Source organism: Lepisosteus oculatus, unplaced genomic scaffold (assembly GCF_040954835.1).
Source record: "Lepisosteus oculatus isolate fLepOcu1 unplaced genomic scaffold, fLepOcu1.hap2 HAP2_SCAFFOLD_78, whole genome shotgun sequence".
Lineage (NCBI taxonomy): Eukaryota > Metazoa > Chordata > Actinopteri > Semionotiformes > Lepisosteidae > Lepisosteus > Lepisosteus oculatus.
In genome coordinates, this window is record NW_027168341.1 from 61,205 (window position 1) to 84,366 (window position 23,162).

Genomic DNA, 23,162 nt, shown 5'->3' on the forward strand with positions numbered 1-23,162 from the left:
TTTCAAACTTTGGGTACTCTTTAATTAGGACAGACTTTATTGCTCAACTGCTATGATGCAAGCCAAATTTTATACATTGATTTCAGCTTTGAGCTTAGTAAACCGTTCATTTTTTAGATTATACTAAAGAAGATATTAATCATCATTTATTTGGGAAGTAATATTATATAATTTTCTCCTAGCTGCGGTGCTGAAGTCCCACCCTACATCAACAGAAAAAGAAATAAAGGAGCACGCAATGTGTTACTTGAAGAATGCATATGCAAGGCAGGGGGCCAGGAGATCTGGACTCTGAAAATAATAGGTTTTTGGTTCTAACAGGACAATTAGACAGGGTTTGCAAATAGTGGACAAAAATCGTCTTAACTTCCATTGTAATATTTTTTTTTCTTGGAAATATAGAAGTTGTACATTTTAAAATGTATATTTGAATCAAAATGTGGTTTTGAGTTAGTGTGTTAATGTAATTAGTTTTGTGTTTGTCATTACTATACTGTATATTGCCATGTTACCAGAATTTGTAGCTGAAGTTTAAGACTAGTTGTGTTTTTTATGATTATTGCCCATATGTTGATTGTTGATTGATTGTATACAATGTATAATTTGAAATACATATGTTTCAGGTGTGAATGTGTATTTTCAGAATAAATTTCTAAACCTAATCATTGGCTTGGTTTACTTGTTTCTACACCTATAAAATCTATCTTTGATGTATAATAGACCTCTACCCATATACGTATAATAGACCTCTAAAGTTATGCGTATAATAGACCTCTAACCATATACGTATAATAGACCTCTAAAGTTATCCGTATAAAAGACCTCTAACCATATACGTATAATAGACCTCTAAAGTTATCCGTATAATAGACCTCTAACCATATACGTATAATAGACCTCTAAAGTTATACGTATAATAGACCTCTAACCATATACGTATAATAGACCTCTAAAGTTATACGTATAATAGACCTCTAACCATATACGTATAATAGTCCTCTAAAGTTATCCGTATAATAGAACTCCAACCATTTATGTATAATGAACGTCTAAACATAGACGTATAACTTTAGACGTACATTAGAATTTCATTCTAGACGAATTGTAGACCACATTTAGACGTCTAAGGTATGCGTTTAATAGACGTATATTATACGTCTTTTGCCCACTGGGTTACGTCTCAACAGAAACGCTCTTTAGCTCTTTCAGCGTTATGCAGAGAACAGCGTCTGTCGAGATCACTTTTGAGTCAGCGCGAAACGCCGTGTGCTGTCAGTTTGATTTCATATTGCTCGTAGCGGCGCCCGGCTTTTGTCTGTCAAACGTTAGGTTGCGCTTCTTCATGCTGCATCGTCGGCATGAGTGGAGCTTTATAAACGTCTGTACTTACTGCGCCCCATAAGAAATCGTTTGTCCCCGTTCAAAAGAGATTGTGCGATGTCCTGCAGCAAACCTTTGACAGTTTGAAAAGAGGAATTGATTCTGCTTCCTGTGCGTGCAGTAGTTACAAAGTTGAACGCCTTTACACGATCTGCTGCAGTTTTCAGTGGGCGGGCTTTGTCAAATGGCTTGGAAAAACGCACTGTGTTTCGGCTCGGGAAACATCATGAGCAGTGTCCTGCATGTTTTCTGTGTATAGCTGTCTTTTAACGCATACAGAATTCATTCGAAATCATTGATTTCTCCAATTAACAAGGGTCCCTTAAAGGATGAGTCAAAGTAACGTCTAATCGGATTAGTTTCCTTAGAGCTGGTTCAGAGTTTGCTCAAGAGTTTACCTTTCACAGATGCGCAAAGAAGAATGTTGGGGGTGCACGCTTCAAGGCGCCTTACAGCTGTAGGGAGTGATTCGAGACGATTCGTGGCGTGTGTTCGTTCCCTTATACCGTTCGACCCGGGGTGCAGTGCTACGATGACGTACAATACCGCTTGGGCACGTAACGGCGTTATATGCGAGTGCGGGACGTGAGGGTTTTCGTTTGTTCGTTTTGTTTTGCTCTGCTTTGCTTTGTTTTGCTTTCCATCGCGTTGGTAAGAGCGTAAATAAAAAGGCGATTCCTGCATCTACCACTAATGTAAGAGCTATTTCAAGTGCGACGTGGTGCGGCTTTTCAAATGCTTGTGGGCATTTCTCTGTTGTTGATTCTTTTTTTGTGTGTAACAAAGTGGCATTTTCATGTCCGGACGGGGAGACTTTATCATTCCGACATGAAGCCACCCTTAAGTCCTCTGAGGCGTGTCTGTCTGCAAGGCTTGTATTGTGGAAATGTTTTTTTGAAACGGAGAACGACTTTGAAATAGGCTTCCGCCGGCGCCTCGCGATCCAGGTAAGATTGTAGCAAGAACGCAGCGGCAGCGGGGCTTGCTGTAGTCGTGGCCGAGTGGTTAAGGCGATGGACTAGAAATCCGTTGGGGTCTCCCCGCGCAGGCTCGAATCCTGCCGACTACGTTGTCCGCTTCCGGTTGGTGTGTTCCGGCGCAAGCAAAGAAGCGCACCTCTTTGCTGTTTCTGGTGGTTTTAAAACACCCAATCGCTTGTACCCGCTGCCTTGGAAATAAATTCTTCAGCGTCCGTGAATGGCATTTTGCAGCTGGAAGCAGATGTCGACGCGTTTTGCACAGAGCACCAAAAAAGCGTCTTTTTTGAAGGCCCAGGCACTAAGCATTGGTGGTTCAGTGGTAGAATTCTCGCCTGCCACGTGGGAGGCTCGGGTTCGATTCCTGGCTAATACAGTGGCTTTTGCAGCGAACGGCTCCATCACTTGCATCCCCTTGCAACATGCAATTGAAATCCCACTGAAGCTAAGCAGGTGTGAGTCAGGTCAGTACCCGGATGAGGGTGAGCTACAGGAAAAAACAAAGCTTTCAGCTGGAAGCGGTGTTAATGGTGCCGGCGGGGGGGGGGGCGCTCACCCTGAGGTCTGTGCGGGTCCCAGTGCCCCAGTATAGTGACGGAGATGCTGTGTTGTAAGAGGGCGCTGTCTTTTGGATGAGATGTAAAACCGAGATCACAGCGCTCTGTGGTCATTAAAAATGACCACCAAAACCTTTGACAAAAGCCTTTGGTAATTGATGGTCTTCAATAATGCTTCTCCTTTAGGTACATTTTAAATCAGCTGAAAAATGCTGTGAAATGGGGGGGCACTTCAGGCCAGTGTAGGATTTGGGTTACAAGAACCATGAAACTGCACGAGAAAGCCCGTACACTGAATTACACGGCTTTCTATTCAAAGGAGGGCAAAAGAAATTCCCTGAGATCGATTTTTTGCAGCACAGAGAGGATTACTGTCGTGAGGCCGGTTAGCTCAGCTGGTTAGAGCGTGGTGCTAATAACGCCAAGGTCACGGGTTCGAGCCCCGTACGGGCCAGGTCCTTTTCTCCTCTCTTACCAAAGCTGTTAGGTTCCTTTCCGTGGTGAGGGGTTGTCATGCAACGCTGCCACATAGTGCCAACAGACAAGAGTGTTGAGGGAGAAGAGAAAAGTGTTTGAAGATTTAAGAGTGTCTTAGGTGGAGCCAAAATCAAGTGTCACAAATGCAAGTGGGAGGTTTTCCAATGTTTAATATGGTCAAAATAAGCGGAAGTTATCTGCCGGTCATGGCACAGTCTGCCATGCTTTTGTCAGATACTGTAAAGTGGTGTCGAACTGGGTGTCGAACTGGAGCCTCCTTATTTGCATATGTGAGGCTCCAGTTATACATCGAGTGTCACATTAAATGACAAAAATGAAGAGAGTTAAAGCAGCTGGAGAGGTTTTCTTACAACTTTTGAGCTGACAGTTTTGGAAAATGTTTCCTTCACGCTGCACTGTACAACATAGGCAGCCAAGAGTCTCCAAAACAAAACAGAATTGACAGATAGGAGAAAATTCCCACTCGTCCTGAAGTTCCCAAAATCCAGCAGGTGGATTTTGGGAATGGCATACAGACCCCTGGCACAAGTGGTCTGTGCCAGGGGTCTGTATGCCGTTAACCATGCCGCTTAACCCAGTAGCACCACCACAGTCTTAAAGGAAACCGGTGTAACAACATGTCCGGGTAACTTTTTCCATTCACCCGCAGCCCTTTGTGTAAGATGTGCCACATATGTGGCGTTTTTATCATAGTTATCATAGTTTTCTGATTTTGACCATTTAGATTTAATTGATTGTTGTGTTGAAAAGTCTTTTATTTTTATCACAGTGTAGTTTTCTGATTTTGAGATATGGAGCATTGGCGTTATTCACACAGCAGCTGTATCGACGAGCGGTGAAAAAAGTGTGGTGGAAACGTCGGACCCTAAGGTGGTGACTGCATCGGAGACGGCTGTTAAGACGCTGATCAAAACCAAACGTGTCAAGCCTTCGGAGAGAAATAATAACACGCCTAAAGACTTGGTGTTTGGTGATGTGGGAGACTCAGTGCGGTATATTGCACAGTTAGTATCAAAGGTGGGCACTAATGAGGTGGATAAAAAGCGGGGTTTAGAGAATCTAAGAGCCGCTTTAGCAAGTGTACATTCAGTGTTTCCAAAACTGATCCAGGTTTACGCCGCTAGACTCTTAGACGTTTTTTCTAAAGAAGATGCTGATCTAACCTCTGGATTTCGTTACCTGATAATGCTATTTCATGGTGCACTGGCGAAGACCCACCGGGATAAATGACTAAACATGTGCATGGTGCAGTCCAGAGAATATTGGATGAACTTTCTCCAAACATCGGGGCGAATGATTTTGTACAGCTGCGTTTGACTGCGGGTGGTTTTAACAAACCCTTGTTCTCACGCAGGAGACAACCCGGAGAATTAAATGCTGCTGATTTTTTAAGTCACATCTCAGACCTCTTACAGAGCCACACAGAAATTCTCACCGATGACAGCCTCCGATTAGTGGTGACGATAGTTAGGAATATGCAGGGGGGTGCCCGTCGAAGATTTAAATCCGTTCTGGGTAATTGCTCAGAAAAAAGCGCACCTTATCGACTTACATTACACGGGCGGTAATCTGTGTTTCACCGGGAGTGTGTACGGTTTGTTGAATGAAGGTTGTACCAATGGGGAAATGTTACAGGGCACTAAACGAATGCACAAAGAGTTGGGTTTTTCAGAGAATCAGAAAATTAGTTTGTCAGACATTACCGCTTTTGAAAAACATTTAAAGGTGGTCATTAAAATTTTGTACCACGACCAGGGTGATTGGAAATATTTTACAACGGGGCCCACACCACCTAATTCTAAAATACTTTTTGTTCTACTGCATGAAGAGCATTTTTATGGGGTTTTAAATATTAAAGCTTTTGTGGGGGCGGCATATTTTTGCACTAACTACCATGCGGCGTATAGCCACAAGAATGCACACGCCTGTGTTAAAGCTTGTAAAACCTGTTTAGATCCCCAGTGTTGCGAAATTGATGCAGAAATTCAGAATTGCCCGGCTTGTAAGGTCTTTTGTCGTAGCTCTCAATGTTTGGCGAGACACTTTCGGAATGCAGCGACGGGTGTTAGTAAGTGTGAGCGCAGGGTCTTTTGTGAGAAATGTGAGGTTTATAACCTCTCTAGTCACAAATGTAAAGAGAAACTGTGCTCGCATTGTAACAACGTGATCGACACCCCTGACACACATTTGTGCTACATACTGCCTTTGGACAACCCCAAAATTTCAAACAAGTACATTTTTTTCGACTTTGAATGCATGCAAGAAACGGGGACACACATACCAAATTACATCCATGCCCTTCATATTAACAATAAACGAAGCTGGGAATTTTATGGTGAAACTTGTCTAAAGGATTTTGTGTGTAAATTTATCGATAGACGTTTCAAAATCCATACATTCATATCGCACAATGGCAAGGGATATGACAATTACCTAGTAATCAGACAGTTGTAAGATGAAAAGATGGACGTTGAACTAATTAATCAGGGTGGTAAGATAATGTGTATGACCGTAAAAGCTCTGAACATCAGATTTATCGATTCTTTAAACTTTCTACCTATGAAATTAAGCAAACTGTCGGCCGCCATGGGGTTCCCCGGGGGTAAGGGTCATTTTCCACACTTGATGAACACTTCAGAAAACCAAAATTATGTCAGCCCGATGCCGCCGCCAGAACTTTACGGCGTTAACTACATGCTGCAGAGGGAGAAAGCCGAGTTTTTGGTTTGGTATGAAGAATGCAAGGGAAGTGTGTTTAACTTACAGAGAGTTGAAACGTTACTGCCAGTTGGATGTGGCAATTCTAAGAGAAGGCTGTGTCAGGTTTTGGGACGAGGTCATGAATATGACCAGACAGACACGCGTGACTGAGTCAGGGGCCGCCTGCGTTGTGTGCATCGACCCCTTTCAGTTTGTGACCATCGCTAGTGTCTGCATGGCCATGTTCAGACTTATGTTTTTACAGGAAGAGACGATAGCGTTGCTACCCCATGACAATTACCACCACCAACAAAAACGATTTTCTACACCCAGCATCAGTGGCTTATGTACATCGAACACACAGAGCCCGTTAAAATCCAACACGCGTTAACCACGGCCGGTGAGTTCAAGGTTGGTCAAAGCTGAAAGCTCAAAGCTGAAATAAATGTATAAAATTTGGCTTGCATCATAGCAGTTGAGCAATAAAGTCTGTCCTAATTAAAGAGTACCTAAAGTTTGAAAGTACAACATAGAATAAGAATAGAGAAATGGCAAAACGATTTTGTGCCATCTTCCCCATTCACACTATTTTTATGTGCCATTTTTTGCTTATTCACGTACTATTTTAATCAAAATAATATTAAGAAAGATCTGTGTGTATTCAGATAGTATTATTATTGTTCATACTTACTCGTCAAAAGAGGATTGCTGAGATATTTGCGGATATACTTCTACGTTTGAAAAACGTGTCCAAAATGGTGACCAACGAATACTAGCAATGCATTGTGGTATATAACCGGAAAATATGCTGGGTTCGATATTTTCTCAACGTATGCGTTTATTAATGTTGTCGATATTATGGTTGAAATTTAACATTGATAATACATCGCGGCTATGTGCCCCCTGCTATGTGCTGATGTGCAATTTTAACGCATGCAGTTAGTAAGGATCGTACTGTTGTATGGTATTATATATAATGACATTATGGAATAGGATGGGGACAGGCCTGGCATCACGGGGGGAGGGAGGAGTGTCGCCCCTTCAGTTTTGGGCAAAAAGATTTACCTAACTTAATTTGCGCCCTAAAAAAATAGTTGTACTTTGTCAATGGTCAGACAACACTAAATGACACGAACAGTCACTCAGTCTGTTTGATGGGCAGGAGGGCTATCCGTCCAGGAACTGCACATATCAGTGTCGTTATTGAGTGTCAACATTACGATCCTGTTTGCTCAGGTGGACCGATTCCTTGCAGTAGTTTATCATTATACTTAAAATCTTTATATAACTAGGACTAGTTATAGCAGTCTGTGCTTTCTGTTGGTTTTACAACATTTTTTTCTTAACGATTCAGAACGTCCATGTAGCTGCAAAAATGAACGCTTATGGTACTTTTCGCTCCAGGCAATACAAACCGTGAGAGTGACGAAAAATGTGAAACTGAACTTCATCGCAAATACCAGATTGCTAGTCGTTATCTTCTATCATGAAGCACTAATCAATGGCATAGCTGCGAGATTTCATTTGGGTAGCTGCACCGTACAGCTCCGTTTTAACCGAAATATCACCCCCCCCCCCCTCAGAATTTCAGACGCCCCCCTACAGATTTTTCCCCGGGCACCGCGCACTGATGGGGGACGGGGTGTCCAGGAAATGGTATCAACTTTTCTCAAGAAAATAAAAATAGAAACTCTATAGGCACTCAAACATTTTACTGTTTTTTTTTTTCAGGCAGTAAATTACGTAAATTACTGCTTCGACACGTAATGGCATTATAATCAAGTGCAGGAGCTGAGGGCTCTTGTTTTGTTTCGTTTTCCATGGCGTTCGTAAGCGCGCAAATCAAAGGCAATTCCTGCGTCTAACACGAATGTAAATGCTTTTGAAAGTGCAGTGTGGTGCAGCTTGTAAAATCCTTGTCCACATTTGTGGTTTGTTGATGTTTTTCTGTCTGCCAAAGTTGCATTTTGACATCCAGACGGGGAGACTTTATCATTTGAACGTGAAGCCAGCCTTAAACCCTCTGAGGCGTGTCTGTCTGCCGGCACGTATTTTGTGAAAGGTTTTTTTTTTAACGGAGAGCGACTTTGAAAACGTTTCCTCAGCCACCTCGCACTCCGTGTTAGATTATAGGAAGAATGCGGCGGCGGCAAGTTCGCTGTAGTCGTGGCCGAGTGGTTAAGGCGATGGATTCAAAATCCGTTGGGGACTCCCCGCGCAGATTTGAATCCTGCCGACTACGGCATCTGCCGCATGTCGCCTTGTGCCTGCGCGGCAAAGGCGAAGTGCTGCTTCTCCTTTCCTGGTACTATAAGAACGCTAAATCGCTTGGCTCTGCTGTCATGGAAATAAATTCTTCAGATAACCACACATTTTGCGTTCGCACCTCTATTTCCGGTGCCTTCATGCACTCTTGTACCAAACGCACGTTCCTTCTGTATGCGGAGCCGATCATTTGCAATTGGGCTGTGCCGACAGATCAGGACGAGCTCTGTCGGCTCAAAAGCAGCGCAGGACCTGCAAGAACAACAGAAAGATTAGCATCCAGCGGGGGCTTCTTAGTGAGCCCAAGATCTCATCAAGAATCGGCTCCAGCAACAGGACTGGGCGCATTGTTCCATTCTCCGACCACTCTCGGTGTAAACAAGTCCCTCCTGGTCTCTGCTTGAATTGCACTTTCCTGCGTTTGCTTTGGTGTAACTGGCTTCCCCTGCATGGGCGAATGTGAAGAAGATCCTTAGTAAGTCATTGAAGAAACCCGAGAAGAGGTCGGAGTGGTCTCTGTCGTTCATCAACGATCCAGTCAGGCAGTACTCCTCTGTAAAGCGCCGTTCGTTCACATCAATTGGCTTTTTTTTGCCTTCATTCGTGCAAGTAGTAAAAGCAGACGCCCCTATTCTGCCGTGACCCGGATTCGAACCGGGGTTGTTGCGGCCACAACGCAAAGTACTGACCACTATACGATCACGGCGAGTTACCGATACACACGTGGCAGGGCGGAAAAGGCTGTGCTCTCTTCGTGTGACATAATTCGGAAAAGTCCTGACGTTGCATTTCAACTGAGCCCCAGTATACATCGACCCTTCGACACTCTGAGTGACAACTCTCTTGCGTGTTTTCTCATATTTATGTAGTTTGCTTGCATGATGCCCGGAACAGCAGGGTTGTGCACTCCCATATGGTCTAGCGGTTAGGATTCCTGGTTTTCACCCAGGCGGCCCGGGTTCGACTCCTGGTATGGGAACGTGTCAATTTTGCCTCCTGCTTTCCAAAAGATCAGCACTGTGTACGAAGGAGCCGCATTAAAACTACTCAACGTGCAAAACGTGCGAGAGAGGGGGCGCTTGTTTCCAGCCGAAACTTCTCGCGTGTGAGACGAGCTGACCATCGCTGCAGGAGGTGGGAGGGTCACTCTGGTAGACAGGGCTGACCTTCGGCAATAGGATTTATACTCTCCAAGATGATATTTGCACTTTCTGGAGAGGCGATTTTCTCCACTTCAGTAGCCCAATTTCGTCGATTGCGTGGAGAGGGCTGTAGAATGTGGCGCCGTCTTTCCTGCTCCGTCCATGACAGGCGTGCTGGTCTCTGGAGAGAGAGCACGGTCCATCAGCGCACCCCAATAAAGGCACTGGAAGCAGCTGAATCGCATTGGCGAAGCTCAGCGCTGGGCCGCTGGGCACATCTGACCACAGTTTCCGTAGTGTAGTGGTTATCATGTTTGCCTCACACGCGAAAGGTCCCCGGATCGAAACCGGGCGGAAACAGACCAGACTTCTTCTGTCGCCACGCACAAAAGGGGATTGGGGATTCGCCTAGCGCTGTGATCGAACAGACCCACTCACCTCTTAGTGTGGCGGGATCTGCACAGTGCATGTCGCAGCGCATCCTGCTTTCACTTCAATGCGCGTCCTGATGTACCCCGGTCTCCCGCGTGACAGGTGGGGACAGGTGACAGGTCCTATACTAACGAGGAAGACATCGCTCTCTCCGACCCCCGGCATTGTGTCCCGACCCACCGTGCTGGAAGCCGACTCGTGCTGTGATTCCTTTACGGAGCAGAAATGACAACCGAGGAGCCGAGAGATCATTTCAGCATTTCGCGTCTGAACGGAAAACACAAACGACCAACTCGGAATGATTTGCCTTTGACGCTTATCAAAGCTTTGTGCATCGAACAGACCCACTCACCTCTTAGTGTGGCGGGATCTGCACAGTGCATGTCGCAGCGCTCCCTGCTTTCACTTCAATGTGCTTCCTGATGTCGAGTCGTGTGCCGTGCGAAGGCTCTGAAAGCGAGAGCAATGAAAAGGTGCACGACGCTGTGAAATAAACATTAATAAACGCATATATAACGTCGAAAACACATCTAACACTAGGAGTATACGGCACTCTGCACAGTGTACGAAGTAAATTATTTTCGCAGTAATTAATTATATTGTAGCGTTTGCAGGTTCTTGTTCAGAACTAAAGAACAGTGGAGACGCGATTAACCAAGCACTGACTTTATTTTACAACCACACCAAAAACCAAACACAGGATCTACACACACGAGGAGACTGACGAACACGTACACACATTTAGGGTGGTAATTACCTAACAACACACTCTACTTTTACAGGACTACACAGGGCACTAGAATTACTAGGACATTATTTACACAGGTAGGGTCAGCCGCTGGTCATCGTGCTGACCCTCAGACTCTTCCCGGCTACCACTCCCAGCATGCCCAGCGGTACTACGAGCGCCTAGGGGCGCTTCCTCCTCACCACCAGGCGAGGGCGTTACACTGCCCCCACCTGAAGCGTCTGGCGTCTGGCGTCTGGCGTCTGGCGTCTGGCGTCTCGCCGACGTCGAACACCCCCCTCAGGCTGTACTCGTATTCGGCAAACTGCTGCGGAACCCTGCGCGAGCGGCCGCTGCGCCGCGGTGACGGCTGGCGATCCACGGACGCCCCACTATCGGCCGGCTCCAGCCCCGGCTGCTCCTCTGGAGCCTCCCCACACGGCTCCTCCTCCCGGGCCCGGTAGGGGGCCAGGCGGTCTCGGTGCAGGACCACCACTCTCCCCTGTGTTCGCAACCGGACACGGTAGCAGACCTCGCCCACCACCCCGAGTACCTCAGCGTGCCCCTCCCACGACGGCGCCAGCTTAGGGCTGAGGCCTTTGCGGCACCGCGGGTTGTACACCCAAACCGAGTCCCTGGGCTGGAAGGCAGGCCCCCTGCAGCGCAGGTCCTAGTACCGCTTCTGCCGGACCCCCGCCTGTGTCAGGTGGGTCCGTGCAAAGCTGTGCACCCGCTGCATCCGCTGCTGCAGGTCCCACTCGTAGTCCGGTCCAGCCGGCGGTGCCGACCCGTCTCCGGGCGGCGGGCCGAAGACCAGGTCCACCGGTGTTCGCATTTCCCGGCCCAGCATGAGCGAGGCCGGGGTGCACCCGGTGGATTCCTGGACCGCGGTCCGATACGCCCAGAGCGCAAGGGGGAGGTGGCGGTCCCAGTCCCGTTGGTGCCGGGACACCAGGGTGGCCAGCTGGGTGGCGAGCGTCCGATTAAACCGCTCTACCAACCCGTTGCTCTGGGGATGCAGCGGTGTGGTCCGCGTCTTAGTAATCCCCAGGCGCTGGCACACTCTGGCGAAGACCTGGGACTCGAAGTTACGCCCCTGGTCACTGTGTAACTCCTCCGGCACCCCCAGCCTGGCAAACATCCCCTCCAGCAGTGCATCGGCCACCGTGGGGGCACTCTGGTCCGGGAAAGCGTAGGCCTCCGGCCACTTCGTAAAGTAATCCATGGCCACCAAGACGTAGCGGTTCCCGGCCTCGGTGCGCGGAAACGGGCCCAAAACGTCCACTCCCACCCGCTCCATAGGAGCCCCCACCTGGTGTTGTTGGAGGGGGGCCCGAGAGCGCTCGGGGGGACCCTTCTGCGGCACGCACACCGCACACGTTCGGCAGTACCGCTCCACGTCCCGGTGGCAAAGACCCCAATAAAAATGGCCTCAGAGACGCTGCAGGGTTTTTTTACCGCCGAAGTGCCCCACACCCGGTTGGCCGTGCACCGCTCCGCGGAGCGACCGAGGCACCACCAGCTGCCACCGTACCTCGCCACTGGAGGGTACCCGCCACCCCCGGCGCAGCACCCCGTCCTTTACCTCCAAGGCCTCCCACAGGGCGCAGAGGGCCTTTGACGGACTTCGGGTGCGGGGCGAGCTCCTCTCGTGTAGGCCGCACTCCTGCTGCCCTCCAGCGGAGCACCGGGCCCACGTCAGGATCAGCTGCCTGACGCTGCGCCAGGTCTGGCAGGCCCACCCCCAGCGGCCCCTCCTGGGCCGTGGCCACGGCGCTCACCCCCGACACGGTGCGGACAGCCTCCTCACGCTGCTCCCGCCGGGCGCAGTGATGGCAGTCCGCGGCCTCGCAGGGGCGCCGCGAGAGAGCGTCGGCATTGAGATGGCGAGACCCCGCACGGTGCACGACAGTGAAGTCGTACTCCTGCAGGATCTCTATCCATCGCGCCATCTGTCCCTCTGGCTCCTTAAAGTGGAGCAGCCAGGTGAGGGACGCATGGTCGGTCCTCAACCGGAACCGGGTCCCGAACAGGTACGGCCTGAAATGGTGGACCGCCGCCATCACCGCCAGCAGCTCGCGACGGGTCACGCAGTAGTTCCGCTCAGGCTTAGTCAGAGCCCGACTATAGTAAGCCACTACGCGCTCCCCATCCGGCCCCTCCTGCGCCAACACCGCCCCCACCCCCGAGTCACTCGCGTCGGTGTCGAGAATATACGGCAACCGCGGGTCGGGGTAGGCCAGCACGGGGGCCCCCACCAGAGCTTCGCGCATCCGGCCAAAGGCAGTCTCACAGCCCGAGTCCCAGTCAAAACGGCGGCCCTTGTCGGTGAGGCGGTGCAGCGGGGCGGCGATGCTGGCAAAGTCCCGGACGAACCTCCGATAGTACGAGGCCAACCCCAGAAAGCTGCGGAGCTCCGCGACGGTGCGTGGAGTCGGCCAGCCCCTCACTGCGGCGACCTTATCTGGGTCCGTAGCCACCCCTCACGGTCCAACAACATGTCCCAGGAAGGTCACCTCCCGCCGCAGGAGCTCGCACTTGCGGGGGTTGAGCCTCAGGCCAGCACGGCGGATGCAGGCCAGCACCGCCTGGAGGTTCGTCAAGGCCTGGTCGAAACTCCGTGCATGAACCAGCAGATCGTCCAGATATAACACACACTGGTTCCGCGGGACCGATGCCAGCACCCTCTCCATCAGCCTCTCGAACGTCGCCGGGGCATTGCACAGGCCAAAAGGCATGACAGTAAACTGCCAGAGGCCCTGGCTGATGGAAAAGGCCGTCTTCGGGCGAGCATCGGGAGCAAGCGGTACCTGCCAGTAGCCGCAGCGGAGGTCCAGGGAGCTGAACCAGGTCGACCCGGTGATGTAGTCCAGGGCGTCATCTATCCTCGGCAGGGGGTAGGAATCTTTCCAGGTGACCTCGTTCAGCTTGCGGTAGTTGACGCAGAACCTCCACGAGCCGTCTTTTTTTTTAACCAGTACGGCTGGCGCCGACCACGGGCTCGCGGAGGGCTCAATCACCCCCGCTGCGGCCATCTCCCGGATCTTTTCCTCGGCGGCGGTCCGCTTGGCGTGGACCATGCGTCCTGGTGGGATGCGGATGGGCCGAGCGTCGCCGGTGTTGATCTCGTGTTGGACCAGGGCAGTGCGGGTGCAGTCCTCATCCCTCGCCGCAAAGAGGTCTTCGTTCTGGGCGAGTAGCTCCTGGAGCCGCTGCCGCTGGTCCTGATCGAGGCCCTCGCAGCTCCGCTGGAAGAGGTCCTCAACGGCACGCTTCGCTTCCACGCAACGCTCGGCCCCCACCGCCGCCTTGTCTGGCCCCCCGGCCGACTCAGGGGCAGGATCCGGCACGCTCGCTCCCCGGCTCGCAGGCCTGGTCTGCCCCGGCGACTGACGCCGCCGCCGCCGCCGCTGCCTCTTGTTCCCCTGGCTCCGGCAAGCCCGCGTCCCTCAGCCTTCGCCGGACCTGCCCTCCACCAGGTGCAGTCGCTCCCCCTGCCACACCAACTCCTGCCGGTCCAAGTCCAACCTGGCCCCCACTCGCTGCAGTAGGTCCAGCCCCAGAATGCAGTCCTCCTGGATGGGTGCAAGGTAGCAGGGGTGGCGCACCGTCGCTGCACCCAGACGGAAGGCAAGCACCCGTTTCCCCCGGACTGCAGCGAGCTGTCCCGTCACGGTCCTCAGCCGCAGGCTGGAGGCCTCCCATCCTGGGGGGTTGGTGCCCTCGGTGTCGGGGAGGACGCCCGGCCGAAGTAGGGTCACTGATGAACCGGTGTCGAGTAGGGCCAGGCAGGGTTGATCCTCAATCCGGCAGTGGAGGTACAGGCCCCGGCTACAGCCGACTCGCCCCACGGTGGCGTGAGGGGCGCCGGTTTTTACAGCGCTCTCCGGAGCGGGGGTTGAGGTGTTCAAGGGCGACCTTCCCCGCGCTGAGCCGCCCCGTTCCCGTTTCCCGACGCCGATCGGGGAGAGCGAGGTTCGGGTGCCCGGCAGAACCGGGCTCGGTGTCCTCTTTTCCCGCAGCAGTCGCAAATCAGCGTGCGGGGCTGTTCCGCGGCGGTCGCTGCACGGGCTGGCTCCTCTTCCCCCTCGCTGGATTCCTCCGTCGCCGCCTCGGTCAGCCGGCAGGGCGCACTGCGTCTGCTGGCGCTGCCAGTCCCCCCGAACACTACCTCAGCCCGTGTAGCAAGGGCCAAGGCCTGCTCCAGCGATGTTGGCGCGGCCAGCTGCACGTGGCGCCGCAGCTCCTCGGGCGAGAGGGCCTTGAGAAAGGCCTGGAGAGCCATCTCCCGCTGCGCCTCCCGGGGGAAAGTTGGGTATCCTCGGCGGGCGAGGAACATGACATCCGCGGCGACCGGGCCCAGTCGCTCTCCTGGTCGGCGCCGCCGCAGGGCCAGCCTCTCCCGCATCAAGTCTGGCGCCTCCTCTACACCGAAGCGCAGCTGGAGGGCTGCTGCCAGCGCCATGTAGTCGCCTCTGTCCTCCTCCGGGACGTCCAGGAGCACCTGGCAGGCCGCTCCTTCCAGCGCCGCCGCCAGGTGGCCGGCCATCTCCGCCCGGCTCCAGCCATTCGTCCGGGCCGCGAGCTGGAACTGCGCCTCATAGGTCTCCCAAGGCGCCTCACCATCGTAGCGACCTGGTCGCACCCGCGCCGATGGGTGTGGGAATCGCTGATCGGCTCCGGCAGGGAGGGCATCCTCTCTCCGGGGCGGCCGCCCCAATTCTACTGGCGGGACCACTACTGGGTAGCCCTGGTAAGGGCTGTGGCCACCTGTCGCACCCAGGAGTTGCTCAGGCTCCCTATGTGCGCCGCCGATGGGTTCTGCGTCTTCCAGCGTCAGCCGGCGCTTTATGGAATCGGGTAGTGTCTGCCACGAGTTGTTCATTCATCCCGCTTCTGACACCAATGTAGCGTTTTGCAGGTTCTTTTTCAGAACTAAAGAACAGTGGAGACGCGATTAACCAAGCACTGGCTTTATTTTACAACCACACCAAAAACCAAACACAGGATCTACACACACGAGGAGACTGACGAACACGTACACACATTTAGGGTGGTAATTACCTAACAACACACTCTACTTTTACAGGACTACACAGGGCACTAGAATTACTAGGACATTATTTACACAGGTAGGGTCAGCCGCTGGTCATCGTGCTGACCCTCAGACTCTTCCCGGCTACCACTCCCAGCATGCCCAGCGGTACTACGAGCGCCTAGGGGCGCTTCCTCCTCACCACCAGGCGAGGGCGTTACACTTGTTATTATGGTTATTAATAATACGATCTATAGTTGAAATCTGAGCCTAAATAAAAAGAAAAAGCAAGTGATTAGGTTTATGAGCAATCTAATTACTTATTCGTTTAAAACGCTATATAAAATAAAGTTTATTATTAATTTGCTGGACAGAGCGGTGAACATTATTATGCATAAGACAAAGATAACGATCCTGATCAGTTTAGAAATCTGTGTACGCTGTAAGGTTTTTACTTCTTAAACTTTTAAAATACACGTTTTGAATAGAAAGAAATCCTCTTCCTGGTTGTGTGTATAGCACACCAGCACGTCTTTTTTCTCCAATCAGAGGGGTGTCAGATAGTGTCAGCTAATCACCATTCTGCGTTGGGTAGCAACGGGTGACTGTTCTCAGGCGGAAGATGTAAACAGCTTAATGTTCGTGTTAAATAATTTTTTTTTTAATTCAATTAAACTGGCACAGTTAAGACATTAAATATACTGTATACAGTACAGTTTGCATACGGTAATATGTTTATGTTACGCGATTAAAAAATAAATAAATAAAAATGAAAAGTCCAGCACCAGCTGGATTCGAACACACAACCTGCCAGTTGGTAGTCACGCACCTAGACCAGTAGGCTACAAGACAGCTCACATGATCAGATAGGCGAAACAGCCCTACACAGTCCTGCCAGTACACGGATATAATCATACCGTTATTAAATTCTTTAGATACGCGATTCCATATTATAATCCCTTTTAATCAAATTCTAAAAGTATGCTTGTTGACTCCGGTATCACGTTAGTTAAAGACTTCGAAGCTTACAATGTTTAGGGAGAAATGGAATACTGGTGTGTATTTTTTTCTTTAAAGTACCAAGACCAGCCATATACTGTATGTTTACGTTCCAAAATTAATATCGTTTATGGCTTTCACACGCGTTACAGTATGCTCCTATTCTTTTTATGCTCAGCTACTAAGATTTCCCTTCAGTGGTAAAATTCAATATCTACAACGGGCACAGTAAAGACATTTACAGTAAGTCTTTCTACGACAGACCAACGGACCACGAGTGCCCCTGTCGGTCAACCAATCACATACCGCGGTATCGCGTGTCATCATACCTGCGGTATCTGTACTGCGGTGTCTGTACCGCGCACTTTGAATGGCTGCATCTGTATCTCAAGGTAAGACAAATCCATAAGAACATGTCTTAGTATTACTTCGTTTACATTAGTATGGCACTGAGTTGGAGCTCCTCTTTAAGCTGTGGTTTAGTTTTGCATTCATGTGTTTCTAGAGCAGTTATTTATGGGGGCGGGTGGGTCTTTCACAGAGGCTCAGGACAAATCCCCCGCCTGAAACTCTAATGTGTGCGTTCAGACAGTCACAGGTCAAGAGCCAGGCAGGAGGACAATAGACAGAAGAGCCAACGAACTAAAAATAAAAGAACAAATATGAAAAAGCCACCATCTTTTTCTTTTTGACATTTTCCGACTTTCATGCAAGCCAGGACAAAGTTGCTTGTAGCTACTTGTGGATTCAAATACTCTATCGAGTGCTTTGATGAGTTTTTGCAATTTGATTGTCGTCCTGTCAGCCTGTTTCTGTTTTTTTTTTCAATCTAGGGATGGAAAATATGTGGGAAATGATGGAGCAATCAATAACCGCTCCGGAAAAATGGCAGAAAGAAATGGTCCGTCACTAAGGACATTTGTGAAGCAGAGGAGTGACATCACCACAAAGGCGACATATTCTGCTGATGGTTTTGGTGAATAATGATTGAGGCGCGTTAAGAGAAAGGTAGCTGTGTCAGCATGCGTAGGATGCAAAGGATCAAGCAAAGGTTTACTCCATGCTGAAAAGAGAAGAAAAGAAGCACAACGTTTCGACTGTGGAGCCTTCTGCTGTAAAGTGTTAATTGGGGCACAGGAACAGCCCGTCTCGTCTCGGGGGCCGGCTTCAGAGACAATACAGCAAACACAGCGGGGCGGGGGAAGAAGACGACACCACACATGCAGGTACATTCAGCTCCGGCGGGAACGAGACATTTGTCGGTCTTTTCAAGTGCCGAGAGCCGAGCAATCCTTCACTTGTATCGTTTCTCCCCGGTGACTAGATCTGGCCCTGCGACTCTCGACTGGGCTCACACCCGGGGCAGCCCAGCAGGTGTGAGCCTGGCCGGCACCCGGATGGGAGATTCCCCCCCGGAAAAGCTCCGGTTCCTGCTGCTCCTGCAAGAGGTGTGACTGGGACCAGTAGGGAGCGCTCACCCTGCGGGCTGTGTGGCTCTCTTACGCCCCAGCCTCCTGATGGCGACACTCTGCTGCACAAACAGGCGCCGTCCTTCGGGGGAGGCGTCAAACCGAGGTCCCGACCCTCCTTGGCCATTAGGAAACCCCAGGGCGTCTCTCAAAAAGAGACGCCGGGGGTGTCCCTCTGGTGTTAGTGCTCCCCTTTACCCATCAGTCGGGGTCTCCTCCTAATCCCTGTCTCACCTGTAACAATCAATGACGAGGCCCCCCTGTCCGTGAGATTTAGTACTCGCGCAAGAGACCGGGGGCAGAGCGCGAACGCGGTCCCCCGCCCCCCACAAAGTGCGCGCTCCGGGTTCCCTCTCGGGGCCCTGCAACACAGCGGAAGGGCAGCGAGAAGGAGCCTCTTGCTCTGACGCCGCAAGGCCACAAGAGGGCGGAGGCGCCGCGCGCCCGGCCGACGTGTTGGACCGGTGCGCTTTACGTGCTGAAATAAACACGCGAAAGCCCCGAAATGTTTCCAGAGTGCTGTGCACTGGAGGTTTTTGTCTGGCGAAGACTTGCCTGGTGCTCCTCCGTGCAGATTGTTTGTCCTCCTCCAGTGCGGGACGAGCCAACACAAGGGAGCGCATTCGCCAACATCCAGGCACGCAATGCGATTTGGAAAGCAGCTCCTTTCCAAAGAGTTGCACACGAACTATCCTTCAGTCCCGCTCGGGGGGCACGGAGCCCCCACCACACACAGCTTCAAGTAGCGAGTCAGGCGCCGGGGCTTTCGCTTACGGCCACACCATCCTGAACACGCCTGATCTCGTCTGATCTCGGAAGCTAAGCAGGGTCGGGCCTGGTTAGTACTTGGATGGGAGACCAGTGGGGCCCGTTCAGCTTCGGGCTCATTGCCTGCAGCTCTCGGCTTGCGGGCATGCCCAATCCGTGCGATAACTCAGAAAACACCTGCCCACACTGTGCCAGAACCGACGCACTCTGGGAAGCCGCTATGCAAAGCGAGGTCCCAAGATCCCCTGCGGCTGGACACTTCCTGCCCCCCAAAGAAAAGAGCGCCAATCAGACAGCCAGAACTCATTCATGCTCCTCTCAATCAGCTCCTCTCACCCTCCCAATCAGACAGCCGGAACTCATTCATGCTCCTCTCCACGGAAATCTTTAGTTAAAGGCGAAAGATTTGTACGAGATGAAGAGAAACCAAAGTGGCTGTTCAGCTGCAGGAGCCCAGGCCGCCTTCAAAGCCTCTGCGCTGCCGGTCGTGGTTGGCAATGCACCTGGCCTTACAAACGAGCCAGTGGGGCCCGTTCAGCTCCGGGCTCATCGCCTGCGGCTCTCGGCTTGCGAGCGTGCCCAATCCGTGCGATAACTCAGAAAACACCCGCCCACACTGTGCCGGAAACGACGCACTCTGGGAAGCCGCTATGCAAAGCGAGGTCCCAAGATCCCCTGCGGCCAGACACTTCCCGCCCCCCGAAGAAAAGAGCGCCAATCAGACAGCCGGAGACCGAGGACTCGCGGAGCAGACGGCCACAATCGCCATAACAAGAGTGACTGTGAATGTTTTTGTTTTCTCTCTTTGACCAGCCCAGCTGCGGCCCACCTGAAAGCAGGAAAGCACAAAAATTGCATGGAACTCATTCATGCTCCTCTCCACGGAAATCTTTAGAAAAAGGCGAAAGATTTGTATGAAATGAAAAGAAACCAGAGTGCGTGGCAGCACAGTTGCAGGAGCCCAGGCCGCCTTCAAGGCCTCTGCCCTGCCGGTCGTGGTTGGCAATGCACCTGGCCTTACAAACGAGCCAGTGGGGCCCGTTCAGCTCCGGGCTCATCGCCTGCGGCTCTCGGCTTGCGGGCGTGCCCAATCCGTGCGATAACTCGGAAAACACCCGGCCACATTGTTACGGAAACGCCGCACTCTGGGAAGCCGTAATGCAAAGCGAGGTCCCAAGATCCCCTGCGGCCGGACACCTCCCGCCCCCCAAAGAAAAGAGCGCCAATCAGACAGCCGGAGACCGAGGACTCGCGGAGCAGACGGCCACAATCGCCATAACAAGAGTGATTGCGAACGTTTTTGTTTTCTCTCTTTGGCCTTCCCAGCTGCGCCCCACCCGAAGGCAGGGAAGCACAAAAATTGCATGGAACTCATCATACTCCTCTCCACGGAAATCTTTAGTAAAAGGCGAAAGATTTGTACGAAATGAAAAGAAACCAGAGTGCGTGGCTGCCCAGCTGCAGGAGCCCAGGCCGCCTTCAAAGCCTCTGCCCTGCCGGTCGTGGTTGGCAATGCACCTGGCCTTACAAACGAGTAGCTTATCGAGCGGAAGCCTGGGGCGGCGGAGAGCTGTGATCGTGCAGACCTTGCGGTGTCACCTCTTTGTCTGCTTTCCCGCCCCCCCTCCGCCCAAGCTCTGCTCCAAAGTAGCCCGGCAACCCCTCACACCTGCACGTGTCACAACCTAAGGTGTGGTCATGAGACACCCATGGGGTGTTGTTCTGTTCTTGCTAATTGTTTCCTGCCCGTTGCAGGCAGGAGTCCATGCGAGGAAGATGCGCTGGACAGAGCTCAGAGGGCGCAGCTGGGTGGCTTTCCTTCTGAGTGACGTTCCTGCAACACTCTCCCGCTCCTCTTGGTGTGCTCATGCCACAACACAGGAAGGCTGGAGCAGGTGGCTGTGCGCTCTGTGCACCGCCGAAATAGCTCAGCTGGGAGAGCGTTAGACTGAAGATCTAAAGGTCCCTGGTTGGATCCTGGGTTTCGGCATTTTGTTTCATCGCGCCCTTTGTTCCTCTCTCCAGCGCCCCCTGCCTAAAGTGACGCTTCCCTTTCTCAGCCCGAAACGCAAGCGAGACACCAGCAGCTGTCCCTGCAGGTTTCCGTAGTGTAGCGGCTATCACGTTCGCCTAACACGCGAAAGGTCCCCGCTTCGAGACCGGGCGGAAACAGCCTCGTTTTGCATGCTCCTGTACTTCACAGAGGTATTGAGCGACCGGTCATTTGTTCCCAATGTATTTCCGGTGCCTTCATGCACTCTTGTACCAAACGCACGTTCCTTCTGTACGCGGAGCCGATCATTTGCAATTGGGCTGTGCCGACAGACCAGGACGAGCCTTGTCGGCTCAAAAGCAGCGCAGGACCTGCAAGAACAACAGAAAGATTAGCATCCAGCGGGGGCTTCTTAGTGAGTCCAAGATCTCATCAAGAATCGGCTCCAGCAACAGGGCTGGGCACATTGTTCCATTCTCCAACCACTCTCGGTGTAAACAAGTCCCTCCTGGTCTCTGCTTGAATTGCACTTTCCTGCGTTTGCTTTGGTGTAACTGGCTTCCCCTGCATGGGCAAATGTGACGAAGATCCTTAGTAAGTCATTGAAGAAACCCGAGAAGAGGTCAGAGTGGCCTCTGTCGTTCATCAACGATCCAGTCAGGCAGTACTCCTCTGTAAAGTGCCGTTCGTTCACATCGATTGGCTTTTTTTTGCCTTCATTCGTGCAAGTAGTAAAAGCAGACGCCCCTATTCTGCCGTGACCCGGATTCGAACCGGGGTTGTTGCGGCCACAACGCAAAGTACTGACAACTATACGATCACGGCGAGTTACCGATACATACGTGGCAGGGCGGAAAAGGCTGTGCTCTCTTCGTGTGACATAATTCGGAAAAGTCCTGACGTTGCATTTCAACTGAGCCCCAGTATACATCGACCCTTCGACACTCTGAGTGACAACTCTCTTGCATGTTTTCTAATATTTCTGTGGTTTGCTTGCATGATGCCCGGAACAGCAGGGTTGTGTGCTCCCATATGGTCTAGCGGTTAGGATTCCTAACTTTCACCCAGGCGTCCCGGGTTCGACTCCCGGTATGAGAACGTGTCAATTTTGCCTCCTGCTTTCCAAAAGATCAGCACCGTGTACGAAGGAGCCGCATTAAAACTACTCGAACGTGCAAAACGTGCGAGAAGAGGGGGCGCTTGTTTCCAGCCGAAACTTCTCGCGTGTGAGACGAGCTGACCATCGCTGCAGGAGGTGGGAGGGTTACTCTGATAGACAGGGCTGACCTTCGGCAATAGGATTTATACTCTCCAAGATGATATTTGCACTTTCTGGAGAGGCGATTTTCTCCACTTCAGTAGCCCGATTTTGTCGATTGCGTGGAGAGGGCTGTAGAATGTGGCGCCGCCTTTCCTGCTCCGTCCATGACAGGCGTGCTGGACTCTGGAGAGAGAGCACGGTCCATCAGCGCACTCCAATAAAGGCACTGGAAGCAGCTGAATCGCATTGGCGAAGCTCAGCGCTGGGCCGCTGGGCACATCTTACCACCGTTTCCGTAGTGTAGTGGTTATCACGTTTGCCTCACACGCGAAAGGTCCCCGGGTGGAAACAGACTTCAGACTTCTTTTGTCGCCACGCACAAAAGGGGATTGGGGATTCGCCTAGTGCTGTGATCGAACAGACCCACTCACCTCTTAGTGTGGCGGGATCTGCACAGTGCATGTCGCAGCGCATCCTGCTTTCACTTCAATGCGCGTCCTGATGTACCCCGGTCTCCCGCGTGACAGGTGGGGACAGGTGACAGGTCCTATACTAACGAGGAAGACATCGCTCTCTCTGACCCCCGGCATCGTGTCCCGACCCACCGTGCTGGAAAACGATGCGTGCTGTGATTCCTTTACGGAGCAGAAATGACAACCGAGGAGCCGAGAGATCATTTCAGCATTTCGCGTCTGAACGGAAAACACAAATGACCAACTCAGAATGACTTGCCTTTGACGCTTTTCAAAGCGTTCTTTGTGCACGGCGACTGCGCCGCCTAGCAGATACAAATGGGTTGTACAACTTTGAACTAGCAAATGGAAGAGGGGCTAAGCCCCCTCTCTTTTAGCCCAGGTTCGATCTGTCTCCCAGAATCACCAGGGCGCACACACACACACCCGTGCCGTTGAAGTGCTCTGCTTCATTTCTAAGGGCAACTCAACATTCACTCCTACCCC

General features: G+C 51.7%; 9 non-coding genes and 1 pseudogene across 9 annotated transcripts; 6 read left to right on the forward strand and 4 right to left on the reverse strand.

The window, feature by feature from the left end:
* The first annotated feature begins 3,294 nt into the window (after positions 1-3,294).
* On the forward strand, positions 3,295-3,368 carry trnai-aau (transfer RNA isoleucine (anticodon AAU)). Its single transcript has one exon. It is a non-coding gene; the product is annotated as a tRNA-Ile (tRNA).
* A 4,904-nt stretch (positions 3,369-8,272) lies between these two features.
* Positions 8,273-8,354, forward strand: trnal-caa (transfer RNA leucine (anticodon CAA)). Its single transcript has one exon. It is a non-coding gene; the product is annotated as a tRNA-Leu (tRNA).
* A 657-nt stretch (positions 8,355-9,011) lies between these two features.
* trnah-gug (transfer RNA histidin (anticodon GUG)) lies at positions 9,012-9,083 on the reverse strand. Its single transcript has one exon. It is a non-coding gene; the product is annotated as a tRNA-His (tRNA).
* Positions 9,084-9,284: 201 nt separating this feature from the next.
* Positions 9,285-9,356, forward strand: trnae-uuc (transfer RNA glutamic acid (anticodon UUC)). Its single transcript has one exon. It is a non-coding gene; the product is annotated as a tRNA-Glu (tRNA).
* A 450-nt stretch (positions 9,357-9,806) lies between these two features.
* Positions 9,807-9,879, forward strand: trnav-cac (transfer RNA valine (anticodon CAC)). The gene has a single exon. It is a non-coding gene; the product is annotated as a tRNA-Val (tRNA).
* A 9,423-nt stretch (positions 9,880-19,302) lies between these two features.
* Positions 19,303-19,384, reverse strand: LOC138235174 (U5 spliceosomal RNA; annotated as a pseudogene).
* A 390-nt stretch (positions 19,385-19,774) lies between these two features.
* On the reverse strand, positions 19,775-19,888 carry LOC138235164 (U5 spliceosomal RNA). The gene has a single exon (XR_011188049.1). It is a non-coding gene; the product is annotated as a U5 spliceosomal RNA (small nuclear RNA).
* Positions 19,889-20,279: 391 nt separating this feature from the next.
* Positions 20,280-20,395, reverse strand: LOC138235165 (U5 spliceosomal RNA). The gene has a single exon (XR_011188050.1). It is a non-coding gene; the product is annotated as a U5 spliceosomal RNA (small nuclear RNA).
* Positions 20,396-20,866: 471 nt separating this feature from the next.
* trnaf-gaa (transfer RNA phenylalanine (anticodon GAA)) lies at positions 20,867-20,939 on the forward strand. Its single transcript has one exon. It is a non-coding gene; the product is annotated as a tRNA-Phe (tRNA).
* Positions 20,940-21,048: 109 nt separating this feature from the next.
* On the forward strand, positions 21,049-21,121 carry trnav-aac (transfer RNA valine (anticodon AAC)). The gene has a single exon. It is a non-coding gene; the product is annotated as a tRNA-Val (tRNA).
* The last annotated feature ends 2,041 nt before the right edge of the window (positions 21,122-23,162 follow it).